This window comes from Hylobates moloch, unplaced genomic scaffold, assembly GCF_009828535.3.
Source record: "Hylobates moloch isolate HMO894 unplaced genomic scaffold, HMol_V3 SCAFFOLD_4, whole genome shotgun sequence".
In the NCBI taxonomy this organism is placed as follows: Eukaryota; Metazoa; Chordata; class Mammalia; order Primates; family Hylobatidae; genus Hylobates; species Hylobates moloch.
This window is the reverse complement of record NW_026652279.1, coordinates 81,644,718-81,670,605: the sequence shown is the minus strand read 5'-3', so window position 1 is coordinate 81,670,605 and position 25,888 is coordinate 81,644,718. Positions and strand designations below refer to the sequence as shown.

The following is a 25,888-nucleotide window of genomic DNA, read 5'->3' as shown; positions in this document are numbered from 1 at the left end:
ATGTTAGACCTAAAACCATTAAAATCCTACAAGAAAACCTAGGCAATACCATTCAGGACATAGGCGTGGGCAAGGACTTCATGTCTAAAACACCAAAAGCAATGGCAACAAAAGCAAAAATCGACAAATGGGATCTCATTAAACTAAAGAGCTTCTGCACAGCAAAAGAAACTATCATCAGAGTGAACAGGCAACCTACAGAATGGGAGAAAATTTTTGCAACCTACTCATCTGACAAAGGGCTAATATCCAGAATCTACAATGAACTCAAACAAATTTACAAGAAAAAAACAAACAACCCCATCAAAAAGTGGGCAGAGGACATGAACAGACACTTCTCAAAAGAAGACATTTATGCAGCCAAAAAACACATGAAGAAATGCTCATCATCACTGGCCATCAGAGAAATGCAAATCAAAACCACAGTGAGATACCATCTTACACCAGTTAGAATGGCCATCATTAAAAAATCAGGAAACAACAGGTGCTGGAGAGGATGTGGAGAAATAGGAACACTTTTACACTGTTGGTGGGACTGTAAACTAGTTCAACCATTGTGGAAGTCAGTGTGGCGATTCCTCAGGGATCTCGAACTAGAAATACCATTTGACCCAGCCATCCCATTACTGGGTATATACCCAAAGGACTATAAATCATGCTGCTATAAAGACACATGCACACGTATGTTTATTGCAGCACTATTCACAATAGCAAAGACTTGGAACCAACCCAAATGTCCAACAACGATAGACTGGATTAAGAAAATGTGGCACATATACACCATGGAATACTATCGCAAGGACAAAAAACCAAACACCGCATGTTCTCACTCATAGGTGGGAATTGAACAATGAGAACTCATGGACACAGGAAGGGGAACATCACACTCCGGGGACTGTTGTGGGGTGGGGGGAGGGGGGAGGGACAGCATTAGGAGATACACCTAATGCTAAATGACGAGTTAATGGGTGCAGGAAATCAACATGGCACATGGATACATATGTAACAAACCTGCACATTGTACACATGTACCCTAAAACCCTAAAGTATAAAAAAAAAAAAAAAAAAAAGATTTAGGAAAGTAAACCATATTGCCCAAAGTACTCTAGTAAAGTGGCAAAGCCGATAGGTCCCGTCCAATAGCAAACTTCACGATACTAAGTGGCATGCCATTTTGACCTGTCAACTATATGCAATAAATTTGCTCTGGTAAAGGTTTTGCTTTAATTTGTCCATATCCAATCCCTCATAATCAATAACATAACTTTGTAAGTCACCTGAATAGGGATTAGGAGTGTAATCGATGACCATGAAACAGAAAAGATAAACTGGTCCACAGGCAAATTGAGCCCTTGACCTTAAGCTCTCTAGAGCTGAATTCTAACCAACTCAGTTAATTAGCCACAGACTATTAAATGAACAAATTAGAGCCCAAATCCTTTCAAACCACAAATCTAAGTTGGCCTTGTATAGGAACACAGAGTTAAATATGTACTGAATTTTTTCATATCAGATGGGTAATGTGCCAATATCCTAATAAGGCTGAAGAAGGCACATCTCACACATTACTGTGAAACCCAATCATCACATTTATGAACCACAAAAGGATCAATATGCGCTGAATTTCAGTGTGCCCATTTAGTACAGTGCAGATTCTCTTGAGTATCCCCAAATAGATGAAATTATAAGAGACATTTTTATAATCTTCTTTAAACTTCCTCTTGCTGTTCATAATGCCTATACTTCACGACATTTTTTTAAATTGATATATCTAACTTAGGAATCAAGTCTTTAAGAGGATCCTGGTTGAACTGCCAATTTTTCATCAGATTCATTAAACTCCACCCCATTGGTAAGATCAGACCTGGAATTCTTGAGTTGGAGAATGCTCCATAAAAGATACTGTGTGTCCTAAATGAAAAGCAGTAATACTACACATCTAACTGATAAGATCTGCAAGCCCACAGAGCCTCAAAGAGGAATTCCCTTTTGTTGCTACTGGACTTCAGGCCTCTTCAACAACACATGGGAGTATATTCTGCACCCAGGGCTCAGCCTTACCCATCCACTTCTCAGTGGCACCAAGGTCACTCAAGGGTTGAGTTCTCACACAGCAAGAGAGGAAAAGGGAAGGATGCAAGAAGAGGGAGATCCATCCCCGACCTAGTATAGTATTTGGGCCATTGCTCTTCTCCACCCTTCATAAATTACTGATAATTTTGAAAAGTCTGGAAAGTGAGAAACAGGAAGGATAAGGAGAAACTATAAGGAAAAAGGAGGGAATTCATCTGGGGATGTTCTTCCATTCCTCTTTCCTCATCCAGACCCTTCACATAGTCCTCCCATCTTCATTCTAATTCCTTGACCCTGAATATTTGTGCTACCCTCTTCCCAAACTCCTAATCTCCTTCATTGTAGCCAGGCGCCAGGCCAAATCAATCACACGTTCAGAACTGTGGGAGTCTCCTCCCAGTTCTCAGGGGTGGTGGGAAGGCACAGATCTCAAAGCTACAGAGTTTCAGTGAGAGCAGATTTGTTGCTTGCATTTAAATTTTTGGAAGCCTCACTTTTCATGGAAATAATGTTCTCCAACATGACTCAGTTTGACACCACTGTTATTCAGAGTACATTTTGTGTTAAATATGCTCTTGTCTGTTGGCCTCAGATCGTACATATCATAATAAAATATTCTGAGGTCCAAACAAATACATTATAGAACACGACCTGCTTCTATGCAGGAGCTTTGTCTGTACTGCACATTTATTCATCAGGTAGGAAAGTGGGGAAGTTTGCAAAATAGAGAAGGATTCTTTAAAGAGGTGGGAACAAGATTATCTAAAGAATGTAGCACATTGGCTAAATTATATAATTATGAAAAGAGCAGACATTAGGCACAAGAGAAATTAATCATTTTTGTATCTCTACTTTCATTTTCTGTAAACAATGTACAGCTTAATGTACAAAATTGCTATGATCAGGTCTGGTGGTAGTTCTAGATTTAAACATGGAAAAGCCTCATTAACAGAAATCACATGCCTACAATTCTTTTTAACAGAACTTTTGGTTGTCCAAACCATCATTCATGAGAGAACTCTAAATTCAGACAGGTGAAATACACTTTTAATTTACTGATGTTAATCCAACAAGATCATTTGGAAATATTTAAAATGCCTATAACAGGAACCATTTACTGGAAGACTATAATGAATTACTTAATGTGCTTATTTCAGGACAAAACTAAGAGTAATATTCTACTTTGTAAAGGGGATTAGATTTGCAATGAAAGAAACTTAACTAGGGAACCTGGCCAATTGAAAGCTGGCAAAACAATGTGAGCGGATGCATTAGAAGTCATCTAATCTGGGGAGCTAATCTCAATGCTGTCAGACCTTCTAAAACTGCCCCAACCATGTCAATGCACAAATGGAAACTTATTGCTAGTCTGCAGCTTTAATAGGGCAAGGGAGGTGCTACTGGCCTCACAAGCCGGGGGGAAGCTTTTCCAGTGCATCTCTGCTGCGTGGGCCTCCAGCACTCACAGATACAGACGTCCACATCAACTGTAAACTGACCCTCTGTTATGAATGACCAGTGATATTCCTCACTACATTTCATGACAGTTACTTGGAATATGCACTAAACACACATGTGTAAAATGTACTTAAATGGCAAACCAAAGAATTAACACCTAATTCTAAATCTGACAAATTAATAAAGTAATATTTACTTATACGGTTATAAAAGGTTAGCGTTATAATAAAAAATGTCCTGATTTGTCCTGGTCAAGGGTGTGAATGGATATGAAATAAGAAAATATGAAAAAGTAGTATTGATAGGAAAAGTACTTTCCAACATTGCAATTGTTGTGGTTTTCCCACAATATTATTTACAGAAGTAGATTTACAATTTTGCCATTTGAAAAATACTGTAACTGTGGAATAGTTAACATACAGTTTAAAGTTTGGGATTTAAAATGAGCACAAATTGACGCAACAGACTGCCTTACCTTTAATTTATATGATAGAACTTGTTTTCAGGACAGAACATAAGAAAGATGCACAGATTGGGCCAAATCATCTCAGCAGTTCAGATTTCATTATTGTGGATACCGCTGGAGCCCACACTGAAAACTGAGTGCTATCAACCTAAAGAGTTAAAGTCACAACATCTGTGACTCAGTTGCCAGGTCCATCCAAGGTCAACGGTTAAGAGTCCAATGATTCTGAAAGTAGCAAAAAAAAAAAAAAAAAAAGGAATTTCGAACTAAGATTGAATAGTTTGCTGATTTCCACAGCTCTGCATCAGACTTACCTTCCCTGGCTTCTTCTTATAACATCTCCTTTATCCACAAATACTCAGCTGACAATCTCATATATTTGGAACACAACTGAGAATCAATTAGCCAAGTCACAAAAGTCAAGCCATAAAACTCTTTGCTCTGTCTTGGAGGAGAAACTCATACACCACCAATTTTACAGATTATTTGCTTTTATGCTTTACCTAAAAATATTACAAATTTGGCAACCTGTTTTCTAAATCTCTAAAGAGTCTAAATTTCTAAAGAATGTTAGAAGCCATAAATAAATGGGGTTAGTACTTGTTATAGGTTCTATGAGAGCAGAGATACAATAGTAGACAAAATAGAAAATCTCTCAAGACTGACAAAAGCTTAAAAAGCACAATAGTCTGGGGATACTGCAGTGAGAACTAATATAACTCAATAGGTCCTGCTGGCATCATGGTACTGCATTCATAGTAGAAGAGTTGATGTTCATTCTGATGTCTGATTCATTCAGAAAGTTCCTGTTTTGTTTGGTTTAGTCAGTTTAATGCGTTATAAAAGTACTAATTCATTTTAGAAAGCTATCCATTTAAAAGGCTTAAAACAATATGTATATGTATGTGTATGTGGGTGTGTGGGTGTGAGATATCTGCCTAGATATGGCTATATAAAGAGATATCTGTGTCTCTATCTATCTATGCTTAGATTCTATGAACTTCAAGCTGATTTTGCCTACACTCAGTGGGTGCTGCTAGTACACCCAGGTGTACTAAGTGGGTGGCTTCTTGATTTGAACCATTAAATAGTGGGGTTTTGGTAGGTCTGAACTAAGTGAATTCCGTTTCTGTAGGTCAAGAACAGTCAAATATCAGTCATTTCATATGGCTCCAGCTAATGTTATTATGAGTCATTTTGTGATATGTATAATTTTCCCATACAGTATTTTACTTAGCTGAATTATAAAATTAAATTAGACTATAAACATACAGTAACTGAGCAGTAGGGACCCTGAACTGGAAAGAAAAATGTGATTAATGTCACAATAGAAGTCAAAATAATAAACCAAAACTTGATATTTAAGAGGTCACATATTAGGACCCTCAATTACCACAAATTTACCACGAAGAGTTTTATTCTAACTCACAATAATACTAGGTAATATTTTATTTCTACTCTCCGGAAGATAGCTGGATTGTAAACACCAGTTGCTGGCTTATGATTGCCCAGGAAATGTGCACTGAAGCTAAAATGGAAACTTGTCAGGTTTTTCTCCCAGTCATGAGATTCGTTTTATTTGTTTATTTATTTAGAAAGGGGGAGATATGTGATTAAAAATAGTTTACAGAGTCAATGGAAGATACTATTAAGTTTGTTCATATTTCTGGTAAAAACAAGAAAACCTGAACTTTTGTTTTATTCTGCAGCAACTAAGATATTGGGTGATTAACAATGGGTAAAGGAAAAACATCAATTGGCAGTATGATTTTATTATAAGTAAATTTATTTCCAAGCTGGGAATATGCTTTGTGATTTCAGAAGATCAGGGTTTATAATCATTGGGAACCTTTTCTGAGAAACAATTGGCCTGTAGCCAACCTCTTACATAACCTAGCCAAAGAAAGAAAACTATTTCACAAAAAGCCACTAAATCAAACTCGCACTATTGTTGGCTATTAAATGAGCTTGTTTTGAACTCAAATGTATGTTATTCAGAAGATAAAGTAGTATGTTTAGAAAGTACATAAAAGATGTTTATAACAAAGAAGGGTCTTATAATGATAGTTTAATTCCTTACATGTCCTATCAGCATATGTCTCTACTGTTAATATTTTCTTTTTAATAAGTCTCATAAAGCAGGTTGAGCCCAATAGATTCTCCTTTCTTGGTCTTTTTTAAAGCATTATCAAGTTACACCCTTTACTAATATTCCTAAAGATCTAAAGATTCAAGTATATATTCAAGTAATTCCTGTTAAATATTGTGAGAAAAATCCTATGTAAGCATAGTAATAAAACTATAGAAAGCAGAAGTGTAAAACTACAGGAAATATGTGTGTGTGTGCATGTGGGTGCACATGCACGTGCATAAGATGAGCTTAAAAACTATTTTTGGACCAGGGCCATGAACTGAATGAATATGATCTTCATCAAGCCCCAAGAGGAACCCTACACTTTAAAGGAACAAAAACTTTCTATGGACAATTTGTTATGTACAGCTACATCAAGGTTAAAAAAAAAAAAGAGTATATAACAGAGTTTAAATGAGGTCAACAGAATTACACCAGCTGGTCCCACTCCCCACTGGGCTGCAGAGGGAAGTGAAGCAATCCACAGGACACAGGTTTAATCCAGACAAGGCTCCACAGAAAAACAAAATCAACACAGCACATTGCACTGAAAAACAATCTTCAGCCAGTCCAGATTATGGAGTACTAGGAGGACTCAATATTTGAAATGTTTGCCCTTCAAAGAGAAACTCTTACATACTAAGCCAGTTAGCCCAGGTTTTGATACAAATCACCAAATTCAGAAATAAAAGCCTTCAACTTAGAGAAGAGAAAGGGGGGACGGGGGGTCATACATTTTGGTGAATGCAAATGTAAAACCACAATTGCTCATGTTACGATAATGCCTTAAAAATGTAAAGTGGAGCAGTAGGGAGATGCTCCTCCCTTTCTTCACAGATCCCAGTGCTGTCTCACATGGAATGTGGGGTGACAGGAGGACTTTGTGCAGGGCTCTGCTAGGCTCATTATGATGATACCCAGACACCGGGCGTCTGACACACATTCCTCTTCTGCTGCCTCATTCAAACACCACAATTAAGATGCTGAAGACTGTAATTCAAGCTAAAGGAAGAGCCTCAAGAATAATGGCCAATGCATAAATTTAGATGTGAAAAACAGACATATCCATTGATAGTATTATTGGGACAGGCACTCCATTTAAAAATAGGGCATCCTAGTCCTTTTCCCTTTAAAATGCTCTCCTCTTGCTTAGCTGGCTCTGTTCTCTATAGTTCTGTACCATCCTCTGGTTTTGTCCATCTGTCTCAGTTTCCTTCCCCCAGAGATAGTGATAGAGATTGCTACTTTTGCCAGAAGCAGCCTGGAATAAACTGAGATGCCAGGAACAAAGAGGCCTCCCTGGAATCCTGACCTTTCAAAAGCTTTTTATGAACACTTGGGATAGAGAGAAGCCTGCTGACTTCACTCACCTGCATATACCAGACAGAAGAACACAGAAGGCCGTTCTTTTTTTGGCCTTACCCTGAGAGTTGAGGTCATTCTTCCACCTAATAGAATACATTTTCACTGGCTTTACTTGAAGAACTACATTTAAGTGATGGCATGGCAGTTACGGCTGAAAATAAGCCTAGTTTATTCAAATAAAATAAGCAACATTTCATTGAATTTACATTTGAGCAAAAAATAAAATAAAATAAAAGGTAGCATCAGGCAAATTAAGAGGACGAATGAAGCTATATCAATTTTAGGCTTATGCAGTATTTCTATTGTGAGTAGCCTTGAAGTATATCATGATGGGAATTTAACTCATGCAGTACCTTTTGCGTAAAAATAGAGAACCGTTTATCTCAAAAAGCAAATAAAATACTTTGTGTCATGTTTTGTAATGTTGAGATTTTTAAAAACTTACATTGATTATCTCATTTAAATTTCATAAAAATATTCAACATTGGCAAGGCAAGTATTAGTACCCCAGCTAAGGAATCCAGACTGATAGAAGCAGCAGCTAAGTGAAAATCAGGCCACGCTATTGGTAAGGGAGTGTTTCTGCTTCTACCTCATGACTAACTACCTGATATGAAGTGAGTCCCTTGCCTTCCCTGAGCAGGTAGTCCATTCATTTGTTCTTTAACTCAACAGCATGGGTGTGAGTTGAACAAGACAGACAAATTACTGCAATGTGTATCATGACTGGAGAAAGAATTCAACAAGCAAGTCATGTGTGAGATGGTTAAGGAAAAGAAGAATCTAACCTTCTCTTCAATACAGTTCTAGCCCACTGGCCACCTGAGAGCAATGGGATAAGGCCAAAGTCAAGGTCAGGCTGAGGGGTTTTGAGTGTATACATGGACTTCCTAAGATACACTTCGATTGGGTTCTTTTATTGCATCCCCTAGGCAAATGCAATTGATTTCAGAATTATTGATTGTTTTGGATGGTCCAACCCAGTTTCCCTTCATCCCTGGGGATAATCAAGAGCTGATTTCTGATTCTCAAGAAAAATGGAGAATTTAAGGAATATTAGATCTCAAACTACCAGTATAATCTTCTAATTTGTCTCATTATAACGTATTCTATTTCTATAGGACAGGTTAATAATCCAGAAAAATGAAACTAAGATGATGAAAACCTGTAGTTAATACTTTAAAATACAATCCAACACCATTTAATCTTCTGGGTTGGTGACACTCCAATTTCTTCTCTCTAACGTTTCCTTAACATTTGTAATCAAAGGATGCCTGGGTAAGAGCTGGGTTCGGTTTTGGTACTTAGGTCTTTCGGTAATTCCATTTTAGCACCACTGAATTATCATTAGTGCTTTAAAGAGCTGCCTTTTGTGGATAGAATGAATTTATTATTACACATATTCATCATTTTTGTCTTCCTACTGATACATTTAAGGAGGGGAGATACAGCATTTTTATCCAATAGGTCACAATGCATATAATTGCTGACATTTTAAGCTCATCTGGAAAAATAAATGTTACTATATTATTGTAGATTGTAGAGTGTCCTTCACTTTTTTACTTTTATTATTTTCACTTTGGAGATTCTGTCAATAAAAGTCAAGTGCTCTTCCACCCTGTGAGGGTACAGGGAGAAGAAGCTGTCTTTCAATCAGAAAATGGGCCCTAACCAGACACTAAATCTGCTTGTACATGGGTCATGGGCTTCCCAATCTCCATAATTGTGAGAAATAAAGTTTTGTTGTTTAGAAGCCTCCAACTCCCTCGAAAAAAAACCAAGTCAAGTGGTTTCAGCTGTTTCATGTTTAAATCATTTAACAAAATGTTCTGGGCACCCAGAGCATGCAGAACACTGCCCCTAAAGCAGCTACAGCCGGGCCAGCGGCAACCCCTCACCCTGACCTGCAAACTGGGTTAGTCATGGAAGAACACAGGGAGTGAACAAGTTGAAATTTCACAGCATGCTCTGAAATAACGGAATATAAAGATACACACTGCTCCCATCAAAGGAGAAAAGGTGTGGTTTTATTTCCACATACCATCAATATTTTTGGCATAAAAATACCTAAATCATTTGAATACCAAATCCCATCTTCCATTTTGTCAAAAATAATGACCTTTATTCTAAACTGCCAAGAGTTTCATTAGTTCTAGAGAGAGCAGACACTTAGCACAGCACCGATGACTCCTGCTCAGAAGCCTAAGGAAGAGAAATGCCTTATGAGGACGATAACCTGATTTTATTTCACTTGGGAACAAGGCTTTTGAGTCTCTTGTTGCTTCTCACAGTTAATGTAATGTATTTATCAAATGCTGCGAAGCGATTACTTCATCTGCTCCAGTCATCAGAGGCAAATAAGATTACCATGTGAGACAGCAGAGAAAAGAACTTGCTTTTTCTAACCACATTAAAGTCACACAGCCTATGTTGTTTGCATGAGCAAAACACATAAGAAACAAAAAAATCAGAAATTTGATTAAATTTCAGATGAACCATGTTACGAATACGGAAACACATACATTTACTTGAAATCCATATCATTGTCATCTAAACAGGACACAAATGTATTGACTCTTACAGTTTTCACTGCCAGAGGCTGGAAGTGATAAGAGCTGGAATGTGTTGCTCAGAGTGGTTAACAAGGAAATACAAACAATCTAGTAGCAAGCAAGAGAAGGACACAATCTTCCTGAGGGCAAAAGCCATCGCTAACTTATTTGGACTCACATCTAGACAACTGTCAGTTTCTTATGCCTGTTAACCAATCTGGGCCACGTCTTCCTGGTGATGATCTGCAGACTGGCAGAAAATTGACTCTTTTGGAGATAAATGTATACGTTCTTCCAAATTTCAGAGGATTGTTTAGAAAATAACTATTCAAGGATTTGACTTTACTCCCAAATCTGTAAAAGGCTGATATTAGATAGCAGAAATACAGATTTTCACTTTTGATAAATTGGGAAAAGTCAAGAGATCAATGTATTTCCTGGCTTGAAGGAAATTAAACAAAAAAAATTTCTTTACAAAACATTAATACATTGAATGCAACAATATATACTTAGGACAATATATTATGACAAAGTGGGGTTTATCCCAGTAATGCAAGGCAATTAATGTAATCCACCATACTAATAGATTTTTGACAAAGATGCCAAGGAAATTTAATGAGAGAAGAGATAGACTTTTTCACAAATGGTGATGGATCAGCTAGATATCTGTATGGAAAAATACAAAAGAACCTCAGACTGCATTCAAAAATTAAGTTTAAATGAATTATGAATCTCAACATAAGAGCTAAAATGTTAGAAGAAAACACAGGAAAAAATATTTGTGATACTGAATTAGACAAAGATTTCTTTTTTTTTGAGACAGAGTTTTTCTCTGTAGCCCAGGCTGGAGTGCAATGGCACGATCTCGGCTCACTGCAACCTCCGCCTCCCGGGTTCAAGCCATTCTCCTGCCTCAGCCTCCCAGGTAGCTGGGACTACAGGCATGAGCCACCACACCCGGCTGATTTTTTTTTGTATTTTTAGTAGAGGTGGGGTTTCACTATGCTGGCCAGGCTGGTCTCGAACTCTTGACCTCAAGTGATCCGCCAGCCTTGGCCTCCAAAAGTGCTGGGATTACAGACGTGAGCCACAGCACTCGGCCAAATTAGACAAAGATTTCTTAACCACAAATTAGAAAAGAATGATAAAATGGATTTATCAAAATGAAAAATCTTATATTTGAAAAAACACAGTTAACAAAAATACAAGCAACATACTAGGAGAAAATCTTTGCAATACATATGTCCAACAAATAGCTTGTGTCTACAACATACGAAGAACTCTTACAATTCAAGAAGACAATCTAAAAATGAGCAAAAGATTTGAACAGACACTGCACAAAAGAAGGTATACAGATGGGCAATAAGTACGTGAAAAGAAGTTCAGCATCACTAGTTATTAGGGAAATGTGAATTGAAATCACAATGAGATATTACTACACACCTACTAGATTGGCTACAGTCAGAAAGGCTCACAATATCAAGTGCTGGAAAGGATATGGAGCAAGTAGATCTCTCATACATTGCTAGTAAAAATGTGAAACTGTACAGGTACTTGGGAAAGCAGTATGGCAATTTCTTTTAATATTAAAAGTACATTTACCATATGACTCTGCAATCTATTCCTGTTTGCACAAAGGCAAAACCACAATGACAAAAATCAGTATGTGGTAAAGGGAGAAGGTGACTTGGTGACTTTTTACGATGAGGAAACTGTTGTATATCTTGATAGTGGTAGTGGCTAAACAATTGAATAGCCAAAATTCCTCAGGCCACACCCTTAAAATAGGTGAATTGTACTGTATAAAATAATACCTTAATAATAAATAAAAGTAAAAATTACATAAATGTTCCTATTTATCCACTGCCTGTTCATATAGAAAAGAACATAGAAAATGGCCACAGAGTAATACAGTGAAATTAAGATTTTGAGAAAAGAGTGATCAGAAATCCAGATCCTAAAATGTCAAGTCTAGCCCAAAGAAACTACCTTTCACCACTATGAATATCATCTAGGAGCTTTTATTATATTTTTGGGAAAAGTATTATTACCTGTAAGACAATAATAACAGCTGATTCTGGGTACATTCAATCACACAATGGAGAAATAGCTTCATCCTGTAACAGTTTGCCATTAGTAAACCTTGAAGAAGGCGAGAGAAGAGGATGGGAGGGGTAAAGAATGGAAGAAAGAGAGCTAAAGAGGAAAATGAGAGAGAGGAATGCCAACCAGGAGAAAGAATAGCTGACCAAAAAACAAAACAAAACAAAGCAAAATAGTAGAAAAGTACAGGCTAAGAAAAGAGGTTACGGGAAAAACAGAGGAAGAAGTGAGCAATACAAATGGATACACACCCAGGAAAACAAGAGATGTGAGAAAGAATGTTGAGGTCAATGAAAGCAAGCAAGTTGGGCGCGGTGGCTCATGCCTGTAATCTCAGCACTTTGGGAGGCTGAGGTGGGTGGATCACTTGAGGTCAGAAGTTCGAGACCAGCCCGGGCTACATGGCAAAACTCCTTCTCTACAAAAAATACAAACAAATGAGCCAGGCATGGTGGTCTGCATGTGTAGTTGCAGCTACTCAGGAGGCTGAGATGGGAGGATCACCTGAGGCCGTGAGAGGCTGCAGGGAGCCGTGATTGTGCCACTGCACTCCAGCCTGGGCAATACAGCAATACCCTGCCTAAAAAAAAAAAAAAAAAAAAAAGGCAAGCAGAGTCAGAGTCAGACACCAGGTACAATGCGTGGACAGAGAAAAAGTAACTACAAATGAGGAAAGAAAAAAAAAAGAGGGTTAGGAAGTCCACATTTGGATGGGAACATGAGACATGAGACTGCCAATATTATTTTGTTGTAAAATTAAAATATTGTAAGGAAATACCAAAGAAATAACTTGAAGAATTACCTTCCAAATGTTTGCAACACACTTTTTTTTCCTTCTATGAACTGTATCCTTCCTGGGGCCTTTTAAAATCTTACTTGGCTCTCTCAAATGTAAATACATCAATTTAAGGCATGGTTTCCCTTCCAAGGACTTTCAATTTATACATTTTAATAATTCTCTTCAAGGCTTTCAAAATGCCCATGAAATGACCTCCCACTATGAAGCACAGGGACAAGAGGGATATAGATTATAAAGACCTGCCTGTGTTCTGGTTCCAGGTCTGTCAGTAACAGCTGGAAACGTTCCTTAATGTGTGTGTGTGTGTGTGTGTTATGTGTGTGCTCGTGTGTATTGTGTATGTGTGTTAACAAACCAGTTTTCCAGTTCCATTTATTTCACTCCCTTTTCTTTCTCCCTTACTCTTTCCTGTTTTCCTTCCTTCCCTTAATTCTATTTCATGGTTTTTCCTTTCTCTCTCCTTCCCTTCTTTTTCTCCCTTCCAACAAACCTGAGACCATGCTGAAGGCTGATCACTGTGCCTGCTGCCAGGGACACAAAGCCACAAGCGGTTCCACCCTGCTCAGGATCTGGGCCAGCTGGAAGGTAGCTGACTCGTCAGTAATTTTCAATACTTTAACATTAAGGAGAAACAACTATTGACCGTTCCATCCTCCAATATTAGTCCTTGAAAGCAAGACTTTCTTTCCTATGGGAATTTAAACATTTGGGATACAACATGTTTCTTGGTTATACACTCTTATTTATCTCCCCATTCCCTAATGTCATGTCTTTGCAATTCAGTTTGGAATTTTAAAACTCAGCCTGACAAGACAGCCGGAGGGTCCCACAAAGTTGAAGCTATAAACATGATTATGTGACCTTAGGGATAATTATTTGTGGCAACAACAAAAACTCCAGCAACCTAAAACATAAACACCTTCAGAAAAATGTGCCTCATTTTAGCAGGGATTTTGATGTGTAAGAAATCACTAAAAATAGGTTGGAAAATATCCTAACTGGTGTTGACATATCAGCATACCTTACAACTCTTCTAGATTTCCACAATTATTACAAAGGATGTGGAATAAGAGGATCTTTTCTTTAAAAAAAGGATGTATGTCTTTGTATCTTAATCCCTCCCCTTCTTAACTTACTTTACAAAATTTAATTAATGCCTTGAATATCTATAGAAATCTCTCTTCTCGTGCTATGACTAATTGATCTCTGCAAATTAGCAAGTGTTTCAACCAAAAAGCTCACACCATAGGATGCTTAGCAGTTTACTTGATACAACCCATAAAACATGACAGGCTCAAGAAAGAGCAAAGCTCACATCCACCTTAATACAAGTTAAGGTTCAAGATTACAATAGTTTATTACCTAAAGTAAGATAATTAAAAGAGCTCTGACCAAATTACTCAATAAGAACTCCAATCCTTTCCTTAGTCTCAAGAGGCGACACAATAAGAACCATAGTGGAAATGGTTAATTATGGTGGAAATATTAAAGGTGCTTTTGACACAACCTGAGCATTGGTCTAAGCTTATAAGAGAACAGAAAACAACCCAAACAAGAAGCTGGCCCAGGATTCACAGCATCCCTTTCTTAGCAATTCTGAATTATGATTTCTTAAAGAGAAATAGTGGGTTCTTTCAAGTTACTTGGTACAGAACCCAGAACATGTGTGCATACTTAATAAACAGTATTTGATGGCAAAACAAATGCAAACAGTGTTGGCTATTTTGAGAGTCATGCTCCTTAATGACTTGAACTCCTAACAGATGCTCTATGTAGGAGTTAACCAGCTCCCTTGAAGCAGACATTTCATTTGCTCTTTGAAAATATTAATAGAGAGAAAAGACTTGCTCTGTGCTTCTGCCAGTGCTTCAAAACAAGATGTCCTTTCATCTGTGTGTGTTTTTTTCTTTCTTTTCCTTTCCAACTTTTATTTTAGGTTCAGGGGTTGCATGTGCAGGTTTGTTACATGGGTAAATTACGTGTCACGGGAGTTTGGTATACAGATGATTTTGTGACCCAGGTGATAAGAATAATACCTGATAGGTAGTTTTTCAATCCTCACCCTCCTACTACCCTCCACTCTCAAGTAGGCCTAAATGTCTATTGTTCCCCTTTTTGTGTCCATGTTTACTCAATTTTTAGCTCTCACTTAGAGGTGAGAACATGCAGTATTTGGTTTTTCTGTTCTTGCATTAATTCGCTTAGGATGATGGCCTCCAGGTCCATCCATGTTGCTACAAAGGACATGATCTTGTCCATTTTATGGCTGCATAGGAGTCCATGGTGTATATGTACCATATTTTCTTTATCTAGGGTACCAGTGATGGGCATTTAGGTTGATTTCATGTCTTTGCTATTGTGAACAGTACTGTGATGAACACACGTGTGCATGTGACTTTTTAGTAGAATGATTTATATTCCTTTGGGTATATACACAGTAATGGGATTGCTGGGTCAAATGGTAATTCTGTTTCAAGCTCTTTGAGAAACCTCCAAACTGCTTTCCACAGTGGCTGAACTAATTTCCATTCCCACTAGCAGTGTATAAGCACTATCTGTATAATGTTTACCGCTACATTCACAAGGGCAGATAGGGGAGGAGTCTAGTTCCATAGTCCACAGACAAACTGGAGAACTTTAACATCATCACAAATCATCACCCCTTAAGCAAGTTTCTCCTGACAGCTGAGACATTATCAAAGATGATTTATATTCAGAGATGCTAAGGCTAGTCTATGCCCAAAAGGAAAAAAAAAAAAACATTACCTTTAACTAGTTATACCTGGGGAAGGGAACCAAAAAGGGTGAAGGTGAAGGGACAGCTGGGAAAGTCAAAATAAAAATCTACCCAGAAACCTGCTGCTGAAGTATTTACATTAAACAGTCTCAGCCCAGCACACATTGGTACATCCCATTGGAATTTCTTCTTCTCTAAATATGAGCCTACTTCAGGCATTTGCCATGTCATCAGCTATCACTATTTTTTTAAATTCCTGAATTCTTTAGGGTTAGAAATCTCTCACAACAAAGACAGAAGAGTAAACTAGGATTCACTTTTAAAAAAATTGCCCTGTGGCTGAGTCTGTCATCTGGGAATGTTTCAAAGTCAGCTCTCATCTTGGGGCAGTGCTTAGCAGAGGTGGGGCTGACTATACTGGGTCTCCTGCCCCCGACAGCTTCCAGTCTCCTCTCACTGAACTACAAATTCTCTAACTCTTTATGGACAGAGCAGACACTTGGCAACTAATTCCCTTTCTCTTATTAGGTCTCTCTTCAGAAAGGCTGGGGATGACACTGCTAACACCACCTTTAGAAGAAGAAGAGGCAGCTCAACTCTCAGAAACACTCCCCTCTAAGGATTTATTTATCAAAATGTCACCACAATAATTGTTACAGCCACGCCTTGCTCCTTCAAAACCATGCGGCCTTGATAGACTACAGTTAGTTAAAATTCCTTTGCTTTGGTTGCCTTTTTAAAAAAAATGTGTGTGTTACTGTATCTCACACACCACAGCTTTAGGAAATGTTAGCAAACTGCAAATAATCTCTCACTCACATAATTGTCAAGATGTTTAAAGTCATTTCCTTCTACAAATATGTCCAAACTCTGTTATCCTATCCCTATAAAGTTATATATCATTCAAGGGCTTTTAAGGAAAGTACACAAACCTGTATTAAGCAACAAATAAATGCCACAGACCAAGCCATGTGCTTTTCATTATGCTCTCACTCTGTGAAGTGGGCAGTGGACATTCCTGTCTCTGTTTTACAGATAAGAAAACAAAGCCAGGCAAGTCCATAGCAGTAGATGGCAGAGGCAAGAGTCAAATTCAAGTCTGCGTGATTCCAAGTTCCAGTGATGTCCTTTCCTATGTTATTGTGACCCTCAAAAAGCCTCAGGAATTTAAGTTTTATGGGAACAAGGTGAAAATTGCCCCTGAGAAGCTTGGATTCATTCTTCAGGATGGGGCTGGGGGTGCTACCATGGTTAACTTCAAGGAAAAGGCTTAGTCAAACCAGGCTGTAATCATACAAACTCATGCTCTGCAGTTCTCCAGTAAGGGTGCCATGAACATGTTCAGGAAAGAAAAGCAGCTCCCAAGAAAAACCAGCATCCCAAGGGAACCACATGGCTGTAGTCTTCCTCTGCTTCACCCATAAGGCGATCTCTGGCAGAGACAGGAAATGGGCTTCATCACTATTGTCAGCCCAGATTGAAAGATGGTTAGAAAGATTCTGGGCCATGGCAAGAGTACAGAATCAACTAGCAAATGCTCATGGCCCTCCCTTCATTTATATGTTTGGTATGAGTCTGGTCAAATTATTTCAACCCTGTATGAATCAATTTCCCCTACCATCAATCCTACAATGAAACCATTTTGTTCATTGTTAATTTATACACTGTGAAAACTGAGGTGGAGAAAGGTACAGCCAAAACCTATGGTGAATCTTATTGTGTTTATTCCACTAGTTTTTATATAATTAATAAAAACTGATCAGTGGTAGTCTTAGAAGAATAATATCGATTATAAAACTATTCAGCATAACAAAAGAATATCCAATATAAAATAATCTATTCAAACTTTCCCATTAACACATATCTTGCATACAAAGATTTATTTGAGGTGGGGTGAAGGTCATAGTACCTTAATCTCCAGGTAGGTGCCTCTGACAGTCCATGAGTCCCACTGTAGGTGTAGAGGCTCTACAGTTGGATGAGAAAAGTCTGAATATTTCAGCCATAGACTTTCAATTAGGCAAGTTAGGAGCAAAAAGGGCAGGGAGGTATGAAACCTCATAGTTTTCATTCTTTATAGTGGAGAATTCTCTTGCAGTAATTGACTTACTGAGGATTATGTTGCAGCACAGTCATGCTATAATTGGTTGCACGCAAGTTAACAAGCCCTGATTTGTAGACTGCAAATATGACACACTGCAGACAGTCTGCTATTCCTGCCCACCTGGCTATAGGTTTCTAGATACGCAAACTGAGCAAACCTAATATATTGATGCTGATTAGAAATGAAGGCCCTTATTATACAGAGGTAGCCCTTGTGTTGCTGTTGATAAGGCTATGACAGAATTGAAATTTGGAGCCATAACTCATACATTCTACGTAAGTAAAACATGCAAGGCACAGAGGGCATTGTAAACTAAGGAGGTACTCAAAAAGGTGAGTTTTCAAGTAGGTCTGTGACTTACATTTCTTTTTCATAAGCTCAGCAATTAAACAGTCCATGAATTAGGACTCAAAAGAGTGATGCATTAAAAAAGTCTTCAGTACAGCATAGAAACTCCATGAGGATGGGTGGATTATATAATACTAGAAGTGATATTTGGGGGCCAATTAAATCTTTCCAATGATAATTTTGATACAAATCAATAAATTGAGGAGCTGATGGAAATAGATCCTATATAAAACAGCAAAGGATAATCATTTCACATTTGACCTACACCAACAAAGTGAAAACAGCTAAACAGAGAAGGAAATCAAATGAAACTGAAGATAAACTCATAAAATGAATAGTTACTAAAGACAATTAAGATGGAATTTGGAATGAACCACAGTAGTTAACTCTCTATGAGAGAACACATGTAAAAAACATATTTTAATACCAGTCCACTACAAAAAATATAGAGAAGCTCAAATCCGCAGTTCTTTTATTCTATTCCATGAAGTCTATTAACTAACAGTGTAGCTAAATATGCTTTTATTTTTATAACATTTGAAAGACTCAATGTAGATAAATTTAACTATTGGGGGAAAAAGCACAGTCTTTTTCTTTTTTTTTTCTTTTGTCTGACCTAATGTCTTGACTTGCATTTTGAATATTTGGTTACTACAGAAATAAAGTATATGACCTATTCCAGAGAACTGGGAATTGTGTATTTGTTTCACTTCTTAATCAATAACATACAATGGGGGAAAACATGGCCTTAACTGTTATTCATGTTAATTATACTGCAATGAAATCTCAGACTCACATACTGAAGGAGTCCTTCAGATAATTCAGTGTATATTATATCTGGGAGGACTGTCTTCTAATAGGGGCACTTATTAGCCAAAGAAGAACAAAGAGCCAGTAATCTTCAGGGATGGCAGCTGTCAAACAGCATAAATCAGAGACCACAATTGATTAACTAATTTGAGCAGTAAAAACAGACTTAGTTGCTATGACAATAAAGAAAAAATTGAAGATTTGACCACCTGAGACATTCTTTATACTCATGGGATTTCAGAGAAATCAGAAACCACAAAGAGAAAATGCCCACCAGCTTATCGATTGTAGCCTTAAAATAATAATATTCTGTAATCACTTTTCTTTTGAAGTGTTAAAATGGCTTTATCAGTACTAATTTCTAGAATGACTGAGACTGCTAGCGGCATGCCAACCTATCATTAACAAGACATTCAGCAAGGTGACTCCCGGACAGGATATGAGTTAGAGCTAAAAAATTCTGGGCTCTTGCCTGTCTCTGTGACCTCCAAATAACTCATTCCCCTAATTTAGGAACTACTTTTCCAATATATTCAGACATTTCAAATTATGACTATTCAATTAATGCAATTTTAGGTTTAAAAATTAGACCCCCACCGTCTTCAGATCATATCCCACCAAACTGCCATCCGCAGTGCCGGGCACCCAATTCCAAGGGGAAGCATTCAGAGTTGAGCATGTCATATAACTAGGGCTGCTTGTCTGGAAAAGGCAAGCTGGAAAATGACTTAATCATCTTGTCTGAAAATATTTGAAATGTTCATCTGTAGGAAAAAGAAGTCTCAAGTCCATCCCACATGGTTTACAGGAGTAGAATTTCAGGGTGGCCTCGCAGAACAGAGGTAGCACGTTATAAGGATCCTGGCTTTGAATCAACATGAAGAGAAAGAAAGGAGGCAGCTGCATGGTGAGAGAGAGTTCCTTTCACTGCAAAAGAGTCTAGCAGCAGCTAGCAATGACCTAGCAAGGTGTATGTCTGGAGGATTTCCTTGCACCACTCAGAAGACTGAACTAGAGAGGATGGGTGGTGGCTTCCTCCACCATCCTGTGACTGGGATCCTAAGTGTGACGCTACTGGGTAGAATGCTCATGGTCTTCCCTGGAGCCCTGCGCTCTTGGAAAGAGCACTCCCTTCTTGAATGCCAGCCTTTGGAGTAGAGTGGGTTCCCCTTCATGTGAGAACAGCTACTTCGGTCTATTCTTCAGCTACCTTTCACTAGGAGAAGAGATTTGGAGACATGATTTAGTAAATCTTAAAAATGTTCAGCCTAAATGTTTGGATCTGAGTTTGTTTGTTTGATTGATTTTTCTTAGGTTCTCTCAATATTGCCACATAATTCTAGATACTCCCAGGTAGAGAAAAATGGAACACTAAGGCACAATGAGCCAAGAGGGGAAGAGAAGTATCTCCCAATTTAGATTCACCTCCACTTGACATCAGCATGAATTCAAGTTGAAAAATATTGATTATGCCCTGGGCAATGCAAAGACTGCTGCATGCTGTGAGAAAATCAGAGATGAATATATCTCTGTATTGAAACTTTGTCATGCTGTATAGAAGATTTGAAGCACCTTAAGAGTATGGCTACTACACAGGTCTTGACTTTACAAAGGTCACAGAGTAGAAAGATCCAATTAGTAGTTTGGGGCCCTGGCTTCAGAATCAGATGGCCAGGTCTGAACTATTAATCAGCCAATGACAAATTATGTGACTCTAGGTAATTTGAAATATCTTCTCATTTTATAGCATTTACAAAAGAAATTAAAGACCTTGCTCTTCATTCTCATCCCCATATACAACAAGGAATAAATGAGGATATATTAATATAGAAGAATTTGCACTTCATCAGCAAACACTTTTCTAACCAGATTTCCTAAGCATTTACCATATAATGACACTGCAGAATAAATTACATTTGTTTTTCTGATGTAGGTTTTTCTAAGTAACTTCAGGTAAGTATATGTCAAATATACAAGAGCTAAACAGAGAGATTCTACACCATCATTATTCATCTATTTGCTTTGTTCTATAAAGTCTTACATTATTTTGTATAAATTGATCTTTCTTACTTAGTGACAAAGTGATAAAACACATGGGTGTGCCACACGAATAGAAAAACAGACAAGTTCTCAAAAAATTAGACAAGGAGCTACAGCAAATATGATTCCAATTCACAGAGAGAACCTGAGTTTATTCTTTTCCATCTCCTTTGTGTCTCCATCTTAGTGTTCCCCTTAACTGCCCTTATTCATCTGTTCCCCTTAACTGCCTTTGTTCACCTATGATTCCCATCTTTCTTGTAAATCGTAAGTCTCCCGAGTTTGGGTGCCACGTCTTATTTGTGTTTCTAGTACCATGCCTGACATATGGAAAGCATTTCATACACATTTGCTGAATGAGTGAATGAATGAATGAATTTCCTCCCAACTATTTTCAACATTCATCTTTCATAATTTTTGAAAGATGTCTACAAGTCCACAGGGTTAAGGAATCCTCTTGCCTGTGTTGTAGCTCAGCAAACAATACCCTGAAATATGGCACTCTGACATGCTGAATTAAAGAAGCAGCCTCAAGGTCTCTCTAAACAACCCTGCTCCTGTCTCTGATTCTTTCTCTCCAAAAGCACTGGATGAAACTGTTCTCTGGGTTCCCTTATCTACCTGGAAACTAGATCCACCAATGAGAAATGCAATTAGCTTTGATCCCCTCCCTAAAATTTCATTAATCAGAGAAGATTAAATTCATATCATAGAGGAAGAGACTAAAAATTAAACACCACACCCAGGGCCCAGGTGAACTTTGTCCCAAAGTATTGTCTGTTTAATGCACAAAAAGAATTATTTCCTAATCTTTGTCTGGACATTTGGCTCATTCACTCCCCCTAAAAATTATTTACTGCTCTTGAAATTGCCATATTCTCCCCATCTCACCTTTCCCTATGAAGAAGAGTAAATAAGCATCTGGACCCCATTGGGTTATTGAGTGATCACTTTCCTGTGATTTTTCCCCCATGCACATTGAATAAGTTTGTATGCCTTTTCTATTAATCTGCCCATTGTAAGATCATTTTCAGGGAAGCTTCAAAAAACAGAGGGGAAGCCTTCCTCCTTTGCCTCTATGCCTGTCAAATTAAGATGATACTTGTTCCCCTTGGTTCCACATCCCTTACACTCAATGCCAATAAAGTCTTTCTCAACGGTACCACTCCACTGCTATCTTTTTCACCAATCTACATCAACTCAAGTCTTCACATTTATTTTACATAACGTAAACCCATTGTGATCTGTGCAAGCCTATGTATTTGATATTCCTTTATCCTTTTTCCCCTAATTCCTTTCTGAAAATTCATTACTTCTTTATTCTTACTTATCCTCTCATTTTTCTATAATAGAAAATGAACATTACACAGTTCCCTCTATAGCTGTTTTGGAGTAATCATGCATTTTTCCTGGCTTTAATCATGTGATCCCAAAGAGTAAGCTGGGTGTGGGCAGCAGGAATTGGGTGCTTTGATAGCCCTGGTGCTCCAATCAGCTGGAGAACCATTTGGTATTGAGCAGTTCCTGAAAAAGAAAAATGCTGGCTGATTTTTTGAACTGGGCCAAGAGCCATGAAATATCTTAACATTTCTGTCAGTGGCATAATGCTTCCATGATGTATCTCTTCACCCTTGGCCATGTCCTAAAAGTAATGTCATGATTTGCACTCTGAAATCCATCAGGATTATTCATATCCCCAGGAAATGGTCTGAATACACCTTCCTGATCAAAAACATCTAACATTACCCTTTTACATTCTCATTAACAACCACTTATGACTTCTCTGCATATGATTACAATTCTCAGAAGAAGCCAAGTCTTGGATTGTTTTTAATGTACTGAAAACTCAATCTTGATTTCATAGGGGAATTAAGGTTATGGTCAGCATCCTCATTTCACCACTTATACAGCTGGAAGATGCCAAATGTAAGAAAAAAAACCTGTATCAGGTTTGAATTGCAACACTGTACCAAGTAAACCCCAAAGCATTGTTTCTAATGCTAGAAATATTTTAACTAACTTAGTATGCCTCAGGCTAGCCTAACTGTATAAGGCCTAGGATAGCAGTAACTGTTTTAGGAGAAAAAATAATCCTATTCACAAGGATTTTAACTATAAGGCACCAGTCACCACAGCAAGACACTTCTTAACTCTCTTGCCAGTAGAGCTGCCCTGAAAGTACTTCAAGTCACTCTACTTTTGTCTCCTGGCCTCCCAGTAGGTTCTTTTCCTTTCTTCCCCACCTCTCTCACACCTGGGTAACCCTGCAACACGAGCACTGTGTGCTGCCAGAAACTTCATGTTCAAAATGCTTCTGAGATTGAGATTCTTGCGGCCATTCAGTTCATAGCTCTATCTCCGCCCTCTCCTCTGCAATCTGCAAACCGCCCACCACCACGCACTTTCCCTCTTTACCAGTGTAGTTCAAATAGCCCTGGTTCCTTTCCTCCTTCAAGGCAGCTGATATCTTTCTTCATGGCATTATACTCACATCCACTGTGGAATATAGGCAGCTCCCAGGATGCTTTACATCAGGCTGCCCACACCTGGGCATGACCCCCAAATCCTCCCTATGACAGCCCTGTTTCCTTGCTCACCTTGAGGGAAAGCAAATGGGTTAGTGCTCAGGACTGAAAGTAAATCAGAAAAAAGGTCATCAAGAGCATACAGTAAGCTCTGTCTTTAGAAGGCCAGACAGGATAATGGAATAAACTTGTAGTAGATGTTTGTGGGTTTTGATTGACCAAGTAAGCTACATAGAGCTTCTCAACAATGTGAAACATAAAATCAAACGATAATTAGAGTAATGTCTCAAAGCATTTGCTGAACATCTGCTGGGTACAAGGCACTGGGGAAACAAAAAATGAAAATGCAACATGTTGTCTCTTTCTACAAGGCTATTACAACCAGTTGTAGTCCCAGAGGCAGACAGGTACAATCACACTGAGATGGCATCACTACTACACTAGAGACACAGGCAAAGCACCAGAGGGCTGAAATTACCAGCAATCACTTACGTCTCGGAAAAGACAAAGATGTGAAGGAACATCAGGAAAGTACTGCAAGAAGCAATATGTATCTGCAGAACTTAAGAGTGAAACAGTATTTGAGGGTTGAATAATCCAGCTAACCATTCCATTTCTCCACTCACTTAAAAAATATATATATATAAGCCACAGAAAGTCAAAATACGCTAGCTAAAATGGAAAATTCCTTTGGTAAAAGCTTTGCTAAACTAAATGGTCAAGAGGAACTCTTCTTTAATATTTCTCCTCTATCAAATACAATATTTTGTGCTGGATATGTTCAAAGAAGTGCAAAAAAACCCAAATCCAATATATTTAATTTGTTAAGAAAGCTCTTGTCAAATTTAGAGCAAAATTAGCTTCAATTTTATTTTAATAATACTTAGCAATTCATTCTTGGTTCATTTTTTTTTCACATTGTCAACCTTCTAATCATTATTATATGCCAGTTTTTATACGGTAATTAAACACTGGCTACTAAGAGCTAAATTAAAAAGAGAACTTTTTAAATTATAAACACAGACAAAAAAATTAAGAAGTCAAGATGATTTCTTTTATATCACTTAAATTATTTTATTTTGGGATGTAATGTATTGCATTTCATCTATGCACACTGCTTCTAACTTACTAAGCAAAGGAATGAGTACTCCCATAAATTAATGTTCCACGATATATGGATTAGTTATTTATAATAAATAGTTAATAACATAGACAAACATGTAAAACTACACAAAAAAGCCTGATTCTTGGTCCAACAAATTTCTGAATTTGGAAGTTAACTTTTAAAAGAATTTGAGTGAAAAAAACCCACTGATTTCAAAACAAGTTTAATAGTAACTCAAGTTTTAGACAATGCTTTTCAATTTATCTAATGTTATGGAGAATACTAAACATTTCCATTAGCAGCCCATCATCACTGTGGTTACCTCCTTCTCCCTCTCTCCACTTCAGATATACAGGCATTTGCTCAATTAATATTCAGTGCACATCCACAGTGAACAAATCTCTCTTCTAGGCACCATGAACTACATAGTTGAGGAAGACCATGAACTACATAGTTGAGGAAGATGGGTTTTGTCTGAAAGGATTTAGAGACCAGCCAGGGAGACGGCCAAGAAAATCAACAACCATCATGCAGTTATGGTAGAAATAGAAGCTGGATGCTAGCTAATGCAGCATCCCAGCAGACTGAGGAAGGTTTGTTGGAGGAAAAGATGCCTGCACTGAGTATAGAAAGACTGAAAGATGCGGGAGTGTTGGCCAGAGGAGGAGAGAAAGCTACATCAGACAAAGGAGGCATCAATTTCTATCATTTCCACCTTTCCACCCTAAGCACATCACTGAAGTCTGTCCCCTCCTTTCCATCCTTACTGCCATTGCTTTATTTCAGACCTTCAATATTTTCTCCTGGAAGATATTAATCAATTAATTTCCTAGAGTGTTTTAGGTACCATGATAAGCAGAGGCCTAGTGAGAGCAGAAACAAGAAGTTGATCCCTTTGCTGTGGCAGGCAGCTTCTTCAATCACACACAGCCCAACCAGGACGTTCTGTAAAAGTGGTTGCCATTAGGTCCCAATCCCTCAAAGAATCTCTGCATACCTCTCTGTCTCCCAGTCTCATTTCTGAACCCCCACATACTGATTTACTAAGAATACATATAGCTCTGTTGCTAGGTTGAATTGCAACTGGCTTTATGTTATCCATTGGTACTCACACGTGTATTGTACCACATGTATCGTGCGTATCATTAGGGACCAGGATGTTCAACCTCGCAGAGAAATTAACCAAGGAACTAAAATTCATTTTTATGGCGTTTGAATTTATTCTTGTGGGAAAAAGACTTTAACCTCATACAAACATGATAATCATTCCCA

The 25,888-nt window shown here is 37.9% G+C and overlaps 1 protein-coding gene and 1 non-coding gene across 3 annotated transcripts in view; both read right to left on the bottom strand.

The window, feature by feature from the left end:
- LHFPL6 (LHFPL tetraspan subfamily member 6) overlaps positions 1–25,888 on the bottom strand; it is a 265,474-nt gene that overhangs the window by 110,156 nt on the left and 129,430 nt on the right. The window lies entirely within an intron of this gene.
- LOC116467717 (small nucleolar RNA U13) lies at positions 1,508–1,609 on the bottom strand. Its single transcript, XR_004247922.1, has one exon. It is a non-coding gene; the product is annotated as a small nucleolar RNA U13 (small nucleolar RNA).